The sequence below is a fragment of the Aegilops tauschii genome, chromosome 5, assembly GCF_002575655.3.
Source record: "Aegilops tauschii subsp. strangulata cultivar AL8/78 chromosome 5, Aet v6.0, whole genome shotgun sequence".
In the NCBI taxonomy this organism is placed as follows: Eukaryota; Viridiplantae; Streptophyta; class Magnoliopsida; order Poales; family Poaceae; genus Aegilops; species Aegilops tauschii.
Window position 1 is genome coordinate 470,461,581 of NC_053039.3, and position 19,564 is coordinate 470,481,144.

The following is a 19,564-nucleotide window of genomic DNA, read 5'->3' on the forward strand; positions in this document are numbered from 1 at the left end:
TGCTCCTGACCCGTCAGAAGAGAGGCCTCAACCCAAGGATGGGGAAGTTGTCATATTTACTGATCACATGAACCGGGGCTTTGCTCCTCCCGGCTCAAAATTCTTCAGAGATGTTCTGCACTTCTTTGACCTGCGACCTCAAGACATCGGACCCAATTCTGTGTCAAACATCTGCAACTTCCAAGTGTTCTGTGAGGTGTACCTCGGAGAAGAACCCAGCTTGCTGCTCTTTAGGGAGTTGTTTTACCTGAACCGCCAGAATGAATGTGCCAACGGGCCTAGCTTGGAACTTGGCGGAATTTCAATCCAACGACGGAGAGATTGTCTCTTTCCTTATGCTGAGCCACCAAGCCACCCGAAAGATTGGAACCAGACATGGTTCTACTGCCAGGACACTTCTCCGGCTGACGAGAACCCTCTGCCCGGCTTTCGCGCCCTGCGTCTGGAATCAAATCACCCCTTGCCAGACAAATTATCTCAAGCTGAACGTCAACCACTTACACCCACCATCAACAAAATCAAAGCTCTTCTGGGGAACGGCTTGAATGGTATTGATCTGGTCCGGGTCTGGGTTGCCTGGCGGGTGATTCCTTTAAGCCGCCGCCCCGGCTTGATGTGTGATTACACAGGCCGGAAACATGATCCTCTACGACACAGTCCAGACGACTTACCTGAGGACGTCATTGATGATACAACCAAGTCGCTTCTGAACGAGAGCCTGGCAGATTGCGGGAGAGTGGGCTTAAGCCCTTTCTGCAAGACTAACCCGGCTCCTGCGGTAAACCATTGACCTGAATGCTTCTCCTTCCATTTTAACGATTTTTTCTTAACTTACTAATCTTTGTTGTATTTTACAGGCTAATGATAAATTCTGGAAGGTCAAGTATGACCATGAAGCTGCCAAAAAAGCCAGGAAAGTTAAAAAAGCCGCCAGGAAAGCCGCTCCCCGTAAGAAGGGGAGTAAACCTAGCGCCTCGGACCTGCTTCGTCTGGAAGACACCTCCGAGTCAGAGGTAGTTCTTGACTCTTTAGGCTCCTTTTTAACCATCTTATTGACACGGATTATCAACGGGAGGATACTGGAACAAGTCACAAAGTGAATGAAGAGGTAACTATAATCTCATCCGACTCCGAGCCTTTGCCGAGACGGAAAGTTCGAAGAGTAACCCGGAAAGTAAGATTTTCACATCCTTTAGCTTATCGAGATCCTCAATTTCTTTTGAAGCAACAGATTTATGAGAGCCGGAGGCAGACCCGGACCAGCAAAGACGCAGACCTCTCCTCCGGCTTACCCGAAGCAACAAGGAAGCGTCGGACTGAGGTTATCTCCGACTTATATCCTTTTCATCCTTTGGCGGGCGTCACTCGTCAACCACTCAATTCTTCTAATTCAAACTACCAGGGAACTTCACCTTCCTCCGGCGACTCAATGCAGTCTAGCTTGCCGGCCTTCAAGACCGCACCCGGGTAATGATGATCAGCTTACCTTGTGCTTATCTTACTCATGTTTTTGCACTAACTCTTTGACTTTCAGTGTACAAGTAAAATCCCAGCAAGAGGGCGAAGAAAAATAAGCCGGCCGAAGAGCCGGTCCTGACTGAGCCTGAAGCTTCTGCTCATGAGCCGCCGTCTGCACCAGCTCCTGAAACCACCACTGCTCCATCTGATGAACAAATTATGGAAGGTTCGGATAACCCGGAGATCCCCAGCCTGGCTCATCCAGATGATCCGGACGTTGTAATCACCCGGACAGAGTTTGTCGAACCAGGAAGGCCCATCGTGTTAGCTAGATGCTCTGCCAAGGAAGAGCTTCTGGAACGCCGCAGGGCCAGGCTGGACATCACTGACTATGCCAATCTGAGCATTGGAGATATTGTCTCTGGCTATGTTAATCAAGTGCACAACAGCCGGGACCTGGAAATTGACATGGTGAAGCAAATACAGCAAAAATCTGAGGTCTGACTCTCTTGCTTACTCCATAGTTATCCTTACCATGCCAGCCCCCAAGTCTATGACTTATGATAAAATATGTTGTAGACTTAATACCGGCTTAATAATCACTGCAAGAAAAACCGGCTTACCTGGTAACACTCAAGGGCCGGCTTAAACAGCATAGTTGACCCGGTTCTTTCCTTACATTAATCAAGTAATTGAGCAACTTTACACATTAGCCCCCAAGTGCCAAGTACCTTTGCCTGCAAAGTGCTTGGGACTTATTTTCATGAACTGGCACTGTAAATAGAGCTTTTCAGCATACATTAGCCCCCAAGTGCCAAGTGTCTTTGCTTGCAAAGTGCTTGGGACTTAATGTTACATTATAATCACCCTAACTGTAACCCGGAATTTGTACAAGCCGCCTGTAAGAAATTTGAATCGGAAATCTCTGATCTAAAGAACCGCCTGAAGACTCAGGAAAGTGAGACTCAAAAGGCCAATTCCAAATTTGAATTCAGTGTATCTGCACAAGAGAAACTGAAGAAAAAGTTTGAAGCAGAAAGAAAAGCCTGGGCGGATGAGAAAACTGCCTTGCTCAGCCGGGCCGAACAAGCGGAGGCCGCTCTTACTGAAAGAACCGCCGAACTTTCCGGCTTAAAACGCCATGTATCTCAGATGGTCTCCGCAATCTTTGGTAAGTTACTCTGTAAGTTTCGAACTAGTTTACATCGTTCATTTCCCATAAGTATCACCATTGCCATCAGCTCACCTGACTTTGTAATGCAGGTCCCAGAAGTTCCAATCTCAATCAGAACGTGCTGACCAAGCTGAAGGCGGTTTATACCTTGGTAGAACAACTTTACACCGGGTCACAGCGTGCCTTAGCCGTTGTGGGTCTGTCAAATGAGGTTCCCACTCACCTGGCAGATGTACTGAGGCGGCTTGCCGTACTTCCTCAACGCTTCCAAGAGTTGAGACGGGATTCTGCAAGAGCCGGAGCTATAGCCGCTCTGAGTCGGGCCAAGGCGTTTCTACCGGAGCTAGACCCGGCCGACATCGCTCTTGGATACCCCAGCTTGAAGGAAGACGGCACCCCCTTTGACTAGAAAGACTTCGCCGCCTGTGTGAAGAGCGTGCGCCCGGTGGCCACCTTGATTGGTAATGACACAGACCTTACCAAGTATCAACCGGGCTATGACGCGGAGAATCAGAGAATCCCAACACCACGCTATGAAGCAGTCAGCCTGATTCCTCCGACTCGTAAGCATACCTTCGCCCCTGAAGTTGACCCGGCCGGGTTAATTGATGATGAGGCTCAATTTGAAGCCTTGAGTGGCATTGACTGGAAATCATCAACCTTCCAGGTCATGGACACAGCCGGAGGAGCGGAGAGGGATGACCCGGAAACCTCAGGCCAACAATGCCCTTGATCTCGCAGGCGGCTCATATGATGTCTTAAAAGACGATGCCTTGCCTTTCGGACTCGGGGAGTCATGTAATTGAGTAGGACAAACACCTAATTTTGTCGTGCCATCGCGCATGTGCGTAACGCTCAACATTGTTTAAGCTGCCCTTTTTATATTCTTCCGGGTTATGCTTGATCCTCTGTTTTCCTTATGTTTAAAGAGCTGTCCTCAATTGTCCTGCATAGAAAAACAAATCACAAGTCTCTAGGCAGCTTACTACATGGAGAGTCACCTATTTCACATATAACCCGGAATATGAATCAAAGTCATAATAAACTGGTCCTCAATTATATCTTCGAGACAACCATAACAGCATACCTGCGGGCCTTCAAATATACTTCCGGTTTATATAACCCGAATAATGAGGTTGAGAACTCCGGCTCACCAGCACTTATAATACTTATTATGTGCCATCAACATTATTAATCAAGGTTAAGCCGGTGGAATTAGAACCACCCTTGAATACTTTTGATATGATCAAAAGAACTTGTTTGCAACAAAAAGATGTCAAAAATTTGGAGGCTTCTGATTCGAATACGACCAGAGAACCGTCCCAAAGGGGTTAAGCTAAGATTCGAATACGATCATATAGCCCCCAGTGGCTTTGGCGTTGCCGATCAAGAGGGTACCGACAGCTATGTTCTCTTTGGTTCGAATACGACCTATGTTTGAACAGGAAGCCCCCAAATGACCTTGAGAGTTGTTCAACGACGCTGATTCGAATACGATCCACGTCGGTTCCCAAAGGGGGTTAAGCTATGATTCAAATATGATCAAGAAAAACTCCCCAATGAGCTCGGCAATATGCCAATCAAGTGGGTATCGACAGCTATGTTCTCTTTGGTTCGAATACGACCTATGTTTGAACAGGAAGCCCCCAAATGATCATATTTTTAACGGCTAGATTCGAATACGATCATAAGCCAGATCAACCTCCAAGTGACCATGTAATATTACAATGAAAATAACAATGATACATTTACCTTTGGAGGAAACAAGGACAGAGGTCCTGCTTTATTATTTATCACAATATATACATGGCTATAGAAATATGTACATTATGAGAGCCGGTGGCTCAAGTGTAATAAGGCCGAAGCTGAGCTATGTTCCACGGCCGGCGGGTCTCCTCCTCCGACTTACGTGAATCTTTGTGCTCCTGAACATCGATAAGGTAGTATGACCCGTTGTGCAAGTTCTTGCTGACCACAAAGGGCCCTTCCCAAGGCGGGGATAACTTGTGTGCGTCTGTTTGATCCTGGATGAGCCGGAGCACCAGATCACCTTCCTGAAAGACCCTGGACTTAACCCGGCGGCTGTGATAGCGGCGCAGGTCTTGTTGGTAAATCGCCGAGCGAGCTGCTGCTACGTCACGTTGTTCGTCCAACAAGTCAAGAGCATCTTGACGCGCCTGCTTATTATCCGCCTTGACATAAGCCGCCACTCGAGGCGAGTCATGACGGATGTCGCTAGGGAGGACCGCCTCCGCTCCATAAACCATGAAGAAAGGCGTGTAACCCGTAGACCTGTTAGGAGTAGTATTGATGCTCCATAACACGGAAGGTAACTCCTCCACCCAACAACCCAACGTCCGTTGCAAAGGGACCAAAAGTCGGGGCTTGATGCCCTTCAAGATTTCCTGATTGGCTCTCTCAGCTTGACCATTGGATTGAGGGTGAGCCACTGATGAAACATCAAGCCGAATATGCTCTCGTTGACAAAACTCCTCCATGGCGCCTTTAGACAGATTGGTACCATTGTCAGTTATAATGCTGTGTGGAAAACCAAAGCGAAATATCACCTTTTTCATGAACTGAACCGCCGTGGCTGCGTCACACTTACTAACGGGCTCTGCATCAACCCACTTTGTGAACTTGTCAACCGCCACCAAGAGGTGGGTCTTCTTATCTTTAGACCTTTTGAAAGGCCCAACCATATCAAGCCCCCAGACTGCAAATGGCCAAGTGATTGGAATCATCCTCAACTCTTGAGCCGGCACGTGAGCACGTCTTGAGAACTTCTGACAACCATCACATTTACTGACTAAGTCTTCTGCGTCAGCATGAGCCGTCAGCCAATAAAAACCATGACGAAAAGCCTTGGCCACAAGGGACTTTGAGCTGGCATGATGGCCACAATCCCCCTCGTGAATCTCACGTAAAATTTCTTGACCTTCCTCAGAGGAAACACAACGCTGAAAAGCTCCAGTGACACTGCGATGATGCAGCTCACCATTGATAATTATCATTGACTTGGATCGCCTGGTTATTTGTCTGGCCAAAGTTTCATCCTTAGGCAATTCTCCCCGGGTCATGTAAGCCAAGTATGGCACTGTCCAACCTGGGATATCATGGAGAGCCGCCACCAACTGTGCTTCTGGGTCAGGAATAGCCAAGTCTTCCTCTGTAGGCAACTTGACAGAAGGGTTATGCAGAATATCCAAGAAAGTATTAGGCGGCACCGGCTTTCGCTGAGAGCCTAACCGGCTTAATGCATCAACCGCCTCGTTCTTTCTACGATCGATGTGCTCTACTTGGTAACCCTGAAAATGTCCAGCAATGGCATCAACTTCGCGGCGATAAGCCGCCATGATGGGGTCCTTGGAGTCCCATTTGCCTGATACTTGTTGGGCCACTAAATCTGAGTCGCCGAAGCACCTTACCCGGCTTAAGCTCATCTCCTTAGCCATTCGAAGTCCATGGAGCAAGGCCTCGTACTCAGCTGCATTGTTAGTACAGGGAAACATCAACCGTAGTACATAACAAAACTTGTCACCTCGAGGGGAAGCTAACACAACTCCAGCCCCCGAGCCCTCCAATTGCCTGGACCCGTCAAAGTGAATAGTCCAGTATGTATTATCCAGTTTTCTCTTCAGGCACCTGCAGCTCTGTCCAATCGTTGATGAAATCCACCAATGCTTGAGATTTGATAGCAGTGCGTGGCACGTACTTTAGACCATGAGGCCCAAGTTCTATAGCCCACTTAGCAACTCTTCCTGTGGCTTCTCTGTTTTGGATGATATCTCCTAGGGGAGCAGAACTGACCACAGTGATAGGGTGGCCCTGGAAATAATGCTTAAGCTTCCGGCTTGCCATGAACACCCCATAAACAAGCTTCTACCAATGTGGATACCGTTGTTTGGACTCAATGAGTACTTTGCTGACGTAGTAAACCGGCCGCTGAACCGGATGCTCCTTACCCGCTTCCTTACGCTCCACCACCACAGCTGCACCGACGGCTCGTGCGTTAGCGGCGACATACAGCAATAAAGGCTCCTTGTCGACAGGAGCAGCAAGGACTGGCGGCTCAGCTAGTTGTTTTTTCAAATCCTCAAAAGCAGTATTGGCAGCATCATTCCAGACAAAGTCATCTGTTTTCTTCATCATCTGATACAGTGGCATGGCCTTTTCACCCAACCGGCTTATAAACCGACTCAAAGCAGCGACGCGACCCGCCAGACGCTGGACGTCATTTATGCACGCCGGCTTAGCCAGAGAGGTGATTGCCTTGATCTTCTCCGGGTTAGCCTCAATTCCTCTGTGAGAAACCAGAAAACCCAAGAGCTTGCCTGCAGGAACACCAAAGACACACTTGGCCGGGTTAAGCATCATCTTGTAGACCCAGAGATTATCAAAGGTCTCTCTCAGATCATCTATCAAGGTCTCCTTCTTTCTGGATTTGACCACGATATCATCCACATAGGCATGAACGTTGCGCCCAATCTGATTACGAAGACAATTCTGCACGCAACGCTGGTAAGTCGCCTGTGCATTCTTGAGCCCAAAAGGCATACACACATAACAGAAGGCTCCAAAAGGAGTAATGAACGCCGTCTTCTCTTGGTCCTTAACAGCCATTTTGATCTGATGGTAACCAGAATACGCATCCAAAAAACTCAAACATTCACAACCCGCCGTAGCATCAATAATTTGATCAATACGAGGGAGAGCAAAAGGATGAGCCGGACAAGCCTTGTTTAAATCCGTATAATCCACGCACATACGCCAGGTGCCGTTCTTCTTGAGCACGAGCACCGGGTTAGCTAACCATTCCGGATGAAAGACTTCAACGATAAACCCGGCCGCCAAGAGCCGGGCTACTTCCTCACCAATGGCTTTCCGTCTCTCCTCATTAAACCGCCGGAGAAATTGCCTGACTGGCTTAAATTTCGGATCAATATTGAGAGTGTGCTCAGTGAGTTCTCTTGGTACACCTGGCATGTCAGAAGGTTTCCATGCAAAGATGTCCATGTTCTCACGGATGAACTCGATGAGCGCGCCTTCCTATTTCGGATCCAGATTGGCACTGATGCTGAACTGCTTAGATGAGTCACCTGGAACAAAGTCAACAAGTTTAGTCTCATCAGCTGACTTAAATTTCATTACCGGCTCATGCTCCGTGGTTGGCTTTTTCAAAGACGTCATATCTGCCGGGTCAACATTATCCTTGTAAAACTTCAATTCCTCTGTCGCACAAACATATTCAGCGTAAGCAGCGTCACCTTCCTCACACTCCAAGGCTATCTTCCGGCTGCCATGAACCGTAATGGTCCCATTGTGACCCGGCATCTTGAGCTGCAAATACACGTAACACGGCCGTGCCATGAACTTGGCGTAAGCCGGCCGCCCAAATAAAGCATGGTACGGGCTTCTTATTTTAACCACCTCAAAGGTTAGTTTTTCCGCCCTGTAGTTGTACTCATCTCCGAAGGTTACTTCCAGCTCGATCTTACCGACTGGATATGCCGACTTACCGGGCACCACCCCATGGAAAACAATGTTGGACTGGCTGAGGTTTTTATCAGTTAATCCCATACGACGGAAGGTCTCATAATAGAGGATGTTGATGCTGCTGCCTCCGTCCATGAGCACTTTAGTGAATTTATACCCCCCAACCTGAGGAGCCACCACCAAGGCCAGGTGACCCGGATTATCAACCCGGGGAGGATGATCTTCCCTACTCCATACAATAGGCTGCTCAGACCATCTTAAATAGCGTGGAACCGCCGGCTCAACAGCATTCACAGCCCTTTTGTGAAGCTTCTAGTCTCGCTTGCACAGACTGGTGGTGAACACATGATACTGTCCCCCATTGAGCTGCTCTGGATTGGTCTGGTATCCCCCTGCTGCTGCTGCTGATTACCCTGGCCAGATTGCTGATAAAAACCCCCTTAAAAATTCTGAGAATTGGGATTTGAGCCGCCGCCCGGGCCATGAAAGCCGCCGGCGCCTGAGCCGCCGCCCTGCCCATTGTTGCCATTAAAAGCGTTGGAATTTTTGAAGGCTTTCATGATTGCGCAGTCTTTCCATAGATGAGTGGCCGGCTTCTCCCTAGAGCCATGCCTTGGACAAGGCTCATTCAACAACTACTCAAGCGTCGGGCCTGACCCGCCGGCTCGGGGAGGTGGTCTCCCCTTACGTCGGTGGTTGTTACCCTGTGCATTGGCGTTGGCCACAAACTCCATACTGCCATCAGCCTTACGTTTGTTACCTCCCTGGTTCGCCGGGTTATGCTGAGGGCCCTTGCCATTGCCATTCTTCTTTCCCTTCCCTGTCCTTTCATCATCCGACGCGGGATCCTTGGTACTATCAGAGTCGGCGTACTTGACCAGAGCCGCCATCAGCGTACCCATATCATTGCAATCGCGCTTGAGCCGCCCGAGCTTCATTTTCAGGGGCGCAAAACGACAATTTTGCTCCAACATTAAAACTGCAGAGCCGGCATCCATCTTATCGGACGAATGTATTATCTCTTTGACCCAGCGAACCCAATGGGTTGTAGACTCGCCCTCCTGCTGCTTGCAGTTAGTCAAATCCACAATTGACATAGATTGCCTACATGTATCTTTGAAGTTTTGGATGAACCAGGCTTTTAGCTCTGCCCATGACCCGATAGAATTAGGCGGCAGTCCTTTCAACCAAGTGCGGGCGGTCCCATCCAACATCATGGTGAAGTATTTGGCCATTGCCGCTTCGCTGACCTCTAGCAACTCCATAGCCATCTCGTAGCTCTCGATCCATGCTCCGGGTTGTAAATCAGCCGTATAATTAGGTACCTTCCTAGGTCCTTTGAAATCCTTGGGCAGACGTTCATTACGGAGAGCCGGCACCAGACAAGGGACACCTCCGGTCCTCGCAGGTATACCCGCCTCGATAGAAGCCGTCGGATAAACCGGGAGGGGCTGGTAAGCCGTCAACTGAGGCATCTGCTCCGCCTCTTGTCGTGCTCTGTCTGGGTCTGCCGCGTTAAAGGCTCCATTATGAGCCGGGCCGTGGCCAGCTGGCAAGTCACGGCGCCAGACGTTGCTTGACCCGGTCGCTGAAACCATGTGTCTGCTATAACTTGGGCTCCGGCCTGGACGAGGGGTTGAATGAATCCTGTCCCGGCTATATGAATATGCCTCCTGTTGCGCCAGAGCCGTCTGAAGAAGTTCTCTGACCCGGCGGGTTTTGACCGCCGTTGGAGAGTCGCCCTCGATTGGGAGAGCCGCCAGTCGCGCCGCCGCGTCGACCATGTTTTCCAACGGGTTGGCATAATGACCCGGTGGTATTGGCACGTACTGAGGCGGGGTAGTGTTCACACGGGGAGGCCCCATCACTTGCGGCTGAATCGGCGTTCCAGCCCCGGGTGCCGTGATCTCTGGCGGGTTACTGGGCCCTGCACCAGGCGTGTTGAAAAGGTTTCGAGGATCGTAAACCGGAGGAAGTCGAGATTGAGCCTTCTGATGCCTCCTTCTCATGATATCATTGGATGCGTTCTGATCCATCGTGAGCCGGAAAGACTGCGCCAGAATCAGCTGAGTCTGGGCGTCGAGAGCCGCCCGCTCCGCAGCCATCCTGATCCCTTCCGCTGCCAGATCTTCCTTGGCTCTTGCTATATCCAGCTTTAACCGTGCCACCTCCGCATCATGCTGAGTTTGATCCGCTGGGACGACCGTAGCGGTTAACAGGGCCGTCATCTTATCTGTGAGATGCATTAGCACTTGAGCCGGCGAGTGCGCAAGGCCCCCTGCCCAAGCGGCGGGGTTTTGAACAGGTTGTGCGCCGGCCATGAAGATTCCAACCCGGCTGGGCGGCTCAAAGGCATCCGAAATACTATTGCCATCGGAACAACCCCTGAGCCTGCCATCTTGAAGTTGATATAACGAGTTGGTCTCGTCTGTGGACGACTCGCCGTCAGAGCGAGCGGCCGTCTCATTGCCAGATCCAGATCCTTCAGAGAGTCCTCCATGGACGCATCCCACGAAAGCACACTTCAAGGCAGGCAGAGTCCGGGCGGGTCTTGCACGCTGAGCCGTCTCGATGAGGTCGGCGCAGAGGTCCGGCTCAGGGCCCGGCTCGCCAACCTTGCCAATGAAAACGTGGATTCCGCCGAAGGGGACCCGGTACCCGTACTCGATTGAGCCGGCGTCGGGGCCCCAGCTTGTATCGTCGATGTAGAGCTTGCCGCGACGACTCTTGGTCATCCGGCCCACGGCGTATCCCTTGAGCCCTTCGAAGCTGCCCTTCAAGAACTCAAATCCACCGTGCGCTGGCCCCACGGTGGGCGCCAACTGTCGTGGAATTGTCACGGCAGACGTCCTCGAGCAAGGACTTAGTCGTGGAGCCATCGCCGCTAGGAAGCTTAAAGGGGTTAAACGGGACAAGGGACACGAAGATTATACTGGTTCGGCCCCTTACGTTGAAGGTAATAGCCTACTTCCAGTTGAGGTGGTATTGCTTAGGGTTTCGATGACCAGGAGCTAAACCGCTCTGCCTGGCTATCGATCTGATCTTACTTGTCCTGAACCGCCGCCGGGTCGTCCCTTTATATAGAGAGGTTAATGCCCAGCGGCTCTCAGAGTCCCGGCCGGCTTATAAACAGCGTCCGGCTCGGACTCTTAACTATTCTTGCCTTACACTACAAGTCATGCCACAACGGCGGTTTACCACTACGGGCCTTAAGCCGCCTCTGGGCCTTAAACCTATTACTAAACCGCCATCCTTAACCTGTCCTTGGGCTTCTTGAACGAAGAGCTGTCGCAACGTAACCCGGCCCATCTACGGCGGGTTACACCAGTGGCTATATCCTCAACAATACCGGTATGATGTTCCTTGAGTTTGCGTTCCTTACGCGGTTGGGTGATTTATGGGACCCCCTTGACAGTTCGCCTTGAATAAAACTCCTCCAGCAAGGCCCAACCTTGGTTTTACCATTTGCCTACCTAAGCCTTTTTCCCTTGGGTTTTCGCGAGCCCGAGGGTCATCTTTATTTTAAACCCCCGGACCAGTGCTCCTTCGAGTGCTGGCCCAAACCGAGCGATGTCCGGCGCCCCGGCAACCAGGGTCTATGCCAACCCGACGTCTGGCTCATCCGGTGTGCCCTGAGAACGAGATATGTGCAGCTCCTATCGGGATTTGTCGGCACATTCGGGCGGCTTTGCTGGTCTTGTTTTACCATTGTCGAAATGTCTTGTAAACCGGGATTCCGAGACTGATCGGGTCTTCCTGGGAGAAGGTTTATCCTTCGTTGACCATGAGAGCTTATAATGGGCTAAGTTGGGACACCCCTGCAGGGTATTATCTTTCGAAAGCCGTGCCCGCGGTTATGAGGCAGATGGGAATTTGTTAATGTCCGGTTGTAGAGAACTTGTCACTTGACTTAATTAAAATACATCAACCGTGTGTGTAGCCGTGATGGTCTCTTCTCGGCGGAGTCCGGGAAGTGAACACGGTTTGAGTTATGCATGAATGTAAGTAGTTTCAGGATCACTTCTTGATCATATTCTAGCTTCGCGACCGTTGCGTTGCTTCTCTTCTCGCTCTCATTTGCGTATGTTAGCCACCATATATGCTTAGTGCCTGCTGCAGCTCCACCTCTTTACACCATCCTTTTCTATAAGCTTAAATATTCTTGATCTCGCGGGTGTGAGATTGCTGAGTCCTCGTGACTCACAGATTCTATCAAAACAGTTGCAGGTGTCGACGATACCAGTGCAGATGATGCAACCGAGCTCAAGTGGGAGTTCAACGAGGAACGTGGTCGTTACTATGTTTCTTTTCCTGATGATCAGTAGTGGAGCCCAGTTGGGACGATCGGGGATCTAGCATTTGGGGTTATCTTATTTTCATTTGGATTTGACCGTAGTCGGTCTATGTGTGGATTTTGGATGATGTATGAATTAATTTATGTATTGTGTGAAGTGGCGATTGTAAGCCAACTCTCGTTATCCCATTCTTGTTCATTACATGGGATTGTGTGAAGATGATCCTTCTTGCGACAATACCTACAATGCGATTATGCCTCTAAGTCGTGCCTCGACACGTGGGAGATATAGCCGCATCGTGGATGTTACAATATGCGAGAGAAGATGATCTCAATCGCAAAAAAACATGTTCAAGAGAACTTGGTATGTGGTAAACACACGGAACATGTCATTCTTCGCACATGAAATCTGGTACTTTATTTATATTATCAATCCATTGCATAATATAAACACACTAATAATTACACAAGTCCTAACCTAGATTAAATCTAGAACTGGACTAGAATGTAAGTAGCAGTCAAACTAGGTACTAAATAGTACTAAACATAGTCTAAAACTACACAAATACAATAAGCAATACTAATTATTAATAAAACAGAGAGAAAAATAAAAAAACAGCCATAGGGGTAGCCCGAGGCCACCCCAGCCGACAGGAGGGGAAGCCGCCGGCGCATCCCTGCTCCTCTCCGACAGTCACCAGTGCGTCACCCACGAGCCCTCCTCATTCAAAGAGGAGACGGCGTGTTTGAGAAAAGTGAAAATCTCTGTCTTGATTGATGGTTACAGGCGCTACTTATACCATCTAGAGAGACACGAGCGAAGGAAGGCGTCAGTTCCAGAGGGCACAAGCGAGAGGCGTCTGTGCGGGACAAACCGCACAACGGTTTGGGCATGGGGAGATTCCTCCCTAATTACATATGTTGTACTTATAATCACAACAAGTTGCACCCAGACCGGCATGAGGGAAGGACGCTAACAAACGGTCCCGACCCGTCATTTGTGTGCGGGCCAACGCAAAACGACGCACGCGGGCATGACTGAAACCACCACATGATGATGGCCCCAGTCGCACCCGCGGACCACCCGTCATGCACTCCCGAGGCAACCAGCCCGGGTGCGCAGCCTCCAAGCAAATTGGGGGAATTTCTAGATGAAGAAAAAATTAATTCCTAAAGAGATTATATAATAGGTATGATTCAAGACTAGTTTTATTTTTAACCCTGGTGAGGCGCAAGAGCAACAGCAGTTTTTTTTAGCAAAAGAAGGAGCAACAGCAGCTTATTGGGTTTTTTTTTGAGACAAAGCAGCTTATTGGTTTTCCCGTGCGGGAGCAAATATTACATTTTCTTTACAGCTTATTGGGCCAAGCCATGCGACACGAGGCCTCTCCCGGCGGCCCACCACCGAAAATCTGATCTACATTTAGGCGACGCGACGGAGAGAGTCAGAGAACCAACGAGCCGTTACGCTTTGCTTCTCCCCTTCGATCTCATCAGATCAGATCTGACGACGAGAGGGTTAGTGACCGGAGACGATGGCAGGCGGCGGCGCTGGCGAGGGAGCGGGCGGCGGGGGTCCAGCTGCTGGCAGCGTCAAGATGCTTCTACAGTGCGAGACCTGTCACGAGTGGTTCGACTGCTACCCTAGGTGGATGCAGCAGCACCGCCGCACGTGCCGCGGGTTGGAGCAGACGCGCCTCAGGATTCTGCGGGACGGGGGCCGCCGCTGAGCGCGCCAAGAAGCAGCAGGAGCAGAGCCGCAAGGACCGCAAGGACCGCAAGGAGTCCAAGGGCGCGTCAAGTTCCAAGGGGAGCGCGCCATCGCAGGGGAAGGGGAAGGGGGGCGCGCCATCGCAGGGGAAGGGGAAGGGGGGCAAGAAGAACCCCTAGGTATGGCCCAGCCTTATGGGCTTGCTTGCTTCCCGTGACCGCGATTTTGGTTCCAAGATTTTGACCGCCTGCGTCAGACCTGTCGTCAAAAGTTCGTCTCTTCTGTTCTGTAGATAAACTAGTAGCGCATGAGACTATATGGGGATGCGGCGATACTTTTACATGTTACTAAATGCTTGACTGCTGCTACTACTTAGAGTATATATTACTACAATCTCAGGTGCACATCGGTGCCCGATCTTTCTTCTAATTGGCATCTTTGAGCTTCTTCTGCTGTGATTTCCCTGCATTAGAATCTGGTGGCTCTGAATAATTAGCTAGCGTCAGAAGATGCAATAAGCATGAGCACCTGATAAATAATGTGTTTGAGCATGAGCATCTTTACCGTGCAGCATTGACTAGATCTATATGTGATTTCATCAACGAGAGAGCTGGGCAAGCTCTTCTTGCTGTACAGGCCTGCAAGTCACATAGACCAATGTGATTTTGTCATTTCAAATGCATGAACAATATGTCAAAAGTAAGATGTGCTCATGGATGCTCTGTAGGATGTGCTTTTCCCACTCAAAATGAAGCTTGTCTACCTAGTTATCAGCCTTTTTTTTTTTTTTTTGTTATGGTAAAACTTTGTTCATCTGATGAGGTAAAAAAACTATAAAGAATCTGTGAGGCTAGATAGTGTGAATGACTAATGTTGCTGATTGTGCATAACCATGCTTCAGTCAAAGTGAATGGTCAAAAACATGTTTACAAAGTACATGACCATGTAGCAGTCAATTTTCTGATCTTGCTGCAAAACTCTGATTCAATAATTTAACCCAACATCTTGTCTACTGGAAAATATCCATATAGGCATGGCTGAATTTATTTTCTGTTGTTTAAAATGCATGAAGAAATGTAAACAGTTCATAGAAGTAGTTCTGAGGAGCATGAAAAAATCATGTGATGGGTCTGGATTGGCACTCTAGTGATTGTCCAGTATGTGCTAAGTTAGCGCGAGTATTCCCACTTGCAGTGCTTGAAGTGAAAATGAATAAGAACTATATGCACAATGGATACCGTGTTTCAGTAAAAGTGTGAATGACAATAAAGAATCTGTGAGGCTAGATAGTGTGAATGACTAATGTTGCTGATTGTGCATAACCATGTTTCAGTCAAAGTGAATGGTCAAAAACATGTTTACAAAGTGCATGACCATGTAGTAGTCAATTTTCTGATCTTGCTGCAAAACTCTGATTCAATAATTTGACCCAACTTATCTTGTCTACTGGAAAATATCCATATAGGCATGGCTGAATTTATTTTCTGTTGTTTGAAATGCATGAAATAATGCCAACAGTTCATAGAAGTAGTTCTGAGGAGCATGAAAAAAACATGTGATAGGTCTGGATTGGCACTAGTGATTGTCCAGTATGTGCTGAGTTAGCGCGAGTATTCCCACTTGCAGTGCTTGAAGTGAAAATTAAGAAGAATTATATGCACAATGGATACCGTGTAGGTTGGGATACTTACTATTGAGGTAGCTAACACCCCAACAGTCAAGGGACCTATTTACCCACCAGAAGTCTGTTCCATTGGTTTATGTACGCAAACCTGTTGCTTGTAACAAAAGGAATACTAATAAAGTGTAAAACAGAGATTCCATTGCATTACCAGGCTTTCAGCAAAGTACCACACAATGGTCATCGTGTAGTCATCGATAGAATAATTGTTCAAAAAAACATGTATATACTTGCTCTTAGAGCCTCTTCGATTCACAAGATTCTCAACAGGTACTATGGAACGACCTCTATCCCTAAATATTGAGTACTACTACCTCTGTCCCTAAATATTGAGTACCACTACCTCTGTCCCTAAATATAAGACGTTTTTGCAGTTCAATTTGAACTGCAAGAACGTCTTATATTTAGGGACAGAGGGAGTATATGGAACTGAAAAGGTGTTTGCTTATGTGTAAGAAAAACGAAATATTCTTTCCAAGAGATGAGGCCGATGGAAATTTTCCTAAAATCTAGTACTACAAATAAATCCTATGGCCCAGTTTGGAATGTGCGTAAAATTTAGTATGGTTTGCTAATGACCATACAAATTTTACACACATTCAAACAGTCCTTGAGGGGAAAATAATATGGTTTAGTATTGCGAATCAAACTTGCCATGGGTAAATTTCAAAAATGATTAAAATCCTACAATGATCTTCTGAAGAAACACATGATTGTGATCTCATGTTCAATCTAAACCTATAGGATGTTTTTTGCACCAGAGTTTGTTCCGCGCATCATTAAGACAAGAGCAAAGAATAGAGTTGACAGAAAAATGGTGATAACGCGTGCAAAGTAATCTTTCTGAAACTATCTATGAGATTAAATCATGCAAATCGAACAACCTACAAAAAAATATACCCAAGGGTTCTAATCCTCCGAATTTACTAGAAAAATCCTGTTGAATCAAATAGGCCCTAAGAGTCAGATGCTCTTATATATTTTGCAATGACTCAAATGAAACAAAAAAAACATTTTAATAGGTTTTAAATCCAGCATATTTTTGCAAGACCTATTAGTTGACCTGCAGGTATCTATAGTTGTCTTTTAGGCATATATATTATTATTTTGCTCTTACCCGAATTTTTCTATTCAAATAGGCTTTAAAATCATACTCCCATCGTATAACGGAAGCATGGCCTTTAGATATCTAATGGGCTTTCAAATTGTACTCCCGTCATATACGGAGAGAGTAGGAGATCCATAGGAGCTGCACACAAAATACATGCCATGAGGCAAGTGATTGTTTTAGCAACAGTGGGAAAAAAATCCTCAACAGACAAGAAGGCTTTAGAGGCGGCCTCTACAGGCTACTGCAGTGGAGTGGTAAAGGGTGAGGCTGCCCTTGACTTTGTTCGGTCCACAGACAGACTACAGATTGTTATTACGAGCAGGCATCAGAAAAAAGTGGCTGAGCTGAACTCAAATGCGGTCAGGCTAAGTATACATATACACACACTGCAAAATACAGTGTGTCAAAACGGCAAGGCTTCTGTGCAAGTATGAAGATTTGGGAGCAAACTAGACACAACGGGAAAGTGGACCATAATACTGTACTGATCTGATCTGGAGAGAAGAAGAAAAATGTAGGTGGCTTATTAAGAAATGCATACTTTTCTTACTAAGATTCTCATGAAAGAAAAGCATCACTGAAGGACATAATGAATAGGCCATGTGTATGTGTACTGTATCCTGATGCCAATGCTATATTTTTAACCAAAATTCCCAGTGACTAGATTACCCATTATCTACATCCAAGATTATTTCGCAACCTTTTTACAGCTGACGGGTAGAAATAATTACTTGTTTTCAAAGAGGATTCATGCTCTCCCTATAGAGGTATACATTCACCTCCAACGCAGATGTAGACTAGGCTGTTGATGATCTGCCATCCATCCCTGGTTGTCATCAAGAAAGGAGCAGGATACCAGGTGAATGCAAATCCAAATAACTAGTGCTGACTCTTATTGGATCATAACCACAAATAACTAAAAATACCAAACGCCAACTAATGAGATGGAAGAACGAATGAAATAAAAATCCAAACTTTAGGATCAACACTGACTGGGCAGCACCGATTGGCAAGAATTTGCTACAAGGACCGTGGGCTGAAAGTGGAAGGGAACCAGCCCCTAGTGGGCTGGGGCGCCCCCCTTGGGCCTCCCCCCATGCGCCTAGGGTTGGGAACCCTAGGGGGGAGTTCCCCCTTGCCTTGGGAGGCAAGGCACCCCTTCCCCCCTTGTGGCCGCCCCCCCCCCCCCCCCCCCCCCGGATCTCATCTCCAGGGCTGGCGCACCCCCCCCCCAGGGGCCTATATAAAGGGGGGAGGGAGGGCAGGACACAACAGCTTGGGCGCCTCCCTCCTCCCCTGCAACACCTCTCTCTCTCTCGTAGTAGCTCGGCGAAGCCCTGCACGAGACCCGCTACATCCACCACCGCGCCGTCGTGCTGCTGGATCTCCATCAACCTCTCCTTCCCCCTTGCTGGATCAAGAAGGAGGAGACGTCGCTGCACCGTACGTGTGTTGAACGCGGAGGTGCCGTCCGTTCGGCACTCGGTCATCGGTGATTTGGATCACGGCGAGTACGACTCCGTCATCCACGTTCATTGGAACGCTTCCGCTCGCGATCTACAAGGGTATGTAGATGCACTCCTTTCCCCTCGTTGCTAGTACACTCCATAGATGCATCTTGGTGAGCGTAGGAAAATTTTAAAATTATGCTACGATTCCCAACAGTGGCATCATGAGCCAGGCCTATGCGTAGTTACTATGCACGAGCAGAACACAAAGCAGTTGTGGGCGTTGAGTTTGCCAATTCTTCTTGCCGCTACTAGTCTTTTCTTGTTTCGGCGGTATTGTAGGATGAAGCGGCCCGGACCGACCTTACACGTACACTTACGTGAGACAGGTTCCACCGATTGACATGCACAAGTTGCATAAGGTGGCTAGCGGGTGTCTGTCTCTCCTACTTTAGTCGGAACGGATTCGATGAAAAGGGTCCTTATGAAGGGTAAATAGAAATTGGCAAATCACGTTGTGGTCATACGTAGGTAAGAAAACGTTCTTGCTAGAAACCTACAAACCACGTAAAAACTTGCAACAACAATTAGAGGACGTCTAACTTGTTTTTGCAGCAAGTGCTATGTGATGTGATATGGCCAGAAGATGTGATGAATGATATATGAGATGTATGAGATTGATCATATTCTTGTAATAGGAATCACGACTTGCATGTCGATGAGTATGACAACCGGCAGGAGCCATAGGAGTTGTCTTTATTATTTTGCATGACCTGCGTGTCATTGAATAACGCCATGTAATTTACTTTACTTTGTTGCTAAACGCGTTAGCCATAGAAGTAGAAGTAATCGTTGGCGTGACGACTTCATGAAGACACAATGATGGAGATCATGGTGTCATGCCGGTGACGAAGATGATCATGGTGCCCCGAAGATGTAGATCAAAGGAGCATAATGATATTGGCCATATCATGTCACTATTTGATTGCATGTGATGTTTATCATGTTTTTGCATCTTATTTGCTTAGAACGACGGTAGTAAGTAAGATGATCTCTTATAATAATTTCAAGAAAGTGTTCACCCTAATTGTGCACCGTTGCGAAGGTTCGTTGTTTCGAAGCACCACGTGATGATCGGGTGTGATAGATTCTAACGTTCGAATACAACGGGTGTTGACAAGCCTAGCATGT

The 19,564-nt window shown here is 48.0% G+C and overlaps 1 long non-coding RNA gene across 2 annotated transcripts; it reads right to left on the reverse strand.

Annotated features, from left to right (window-relative positions):
* Nucleotides 1–14,451: 14,451 nt before the first annotated feature.
* Nucleotides 14,452–17,956, reverse strand: LOC120965301 (uncharacterized). 2 transcript variants are annotated; one of them, XR_012183144.1, is made up of 3 exons: nt 17,657–17,956; nt 14,698–14,771; nt 14,452–14,617 (listed from the first exon to the last, which is right to left on the reverse strand). It is a non-coding gene; the product is annotated as an uncharacterized lncRNA (long non-coding RNA). The 2 variants fall into 2 exon arrangements; XR_005757993.3 differs by lacking the exon at nt 17,657–17,956 and having other exon boundaries at nt 14,698–15,570.
* Between the last annotated feature and the right edge of the window lie 1,608 nt (nt 17,957–19,564).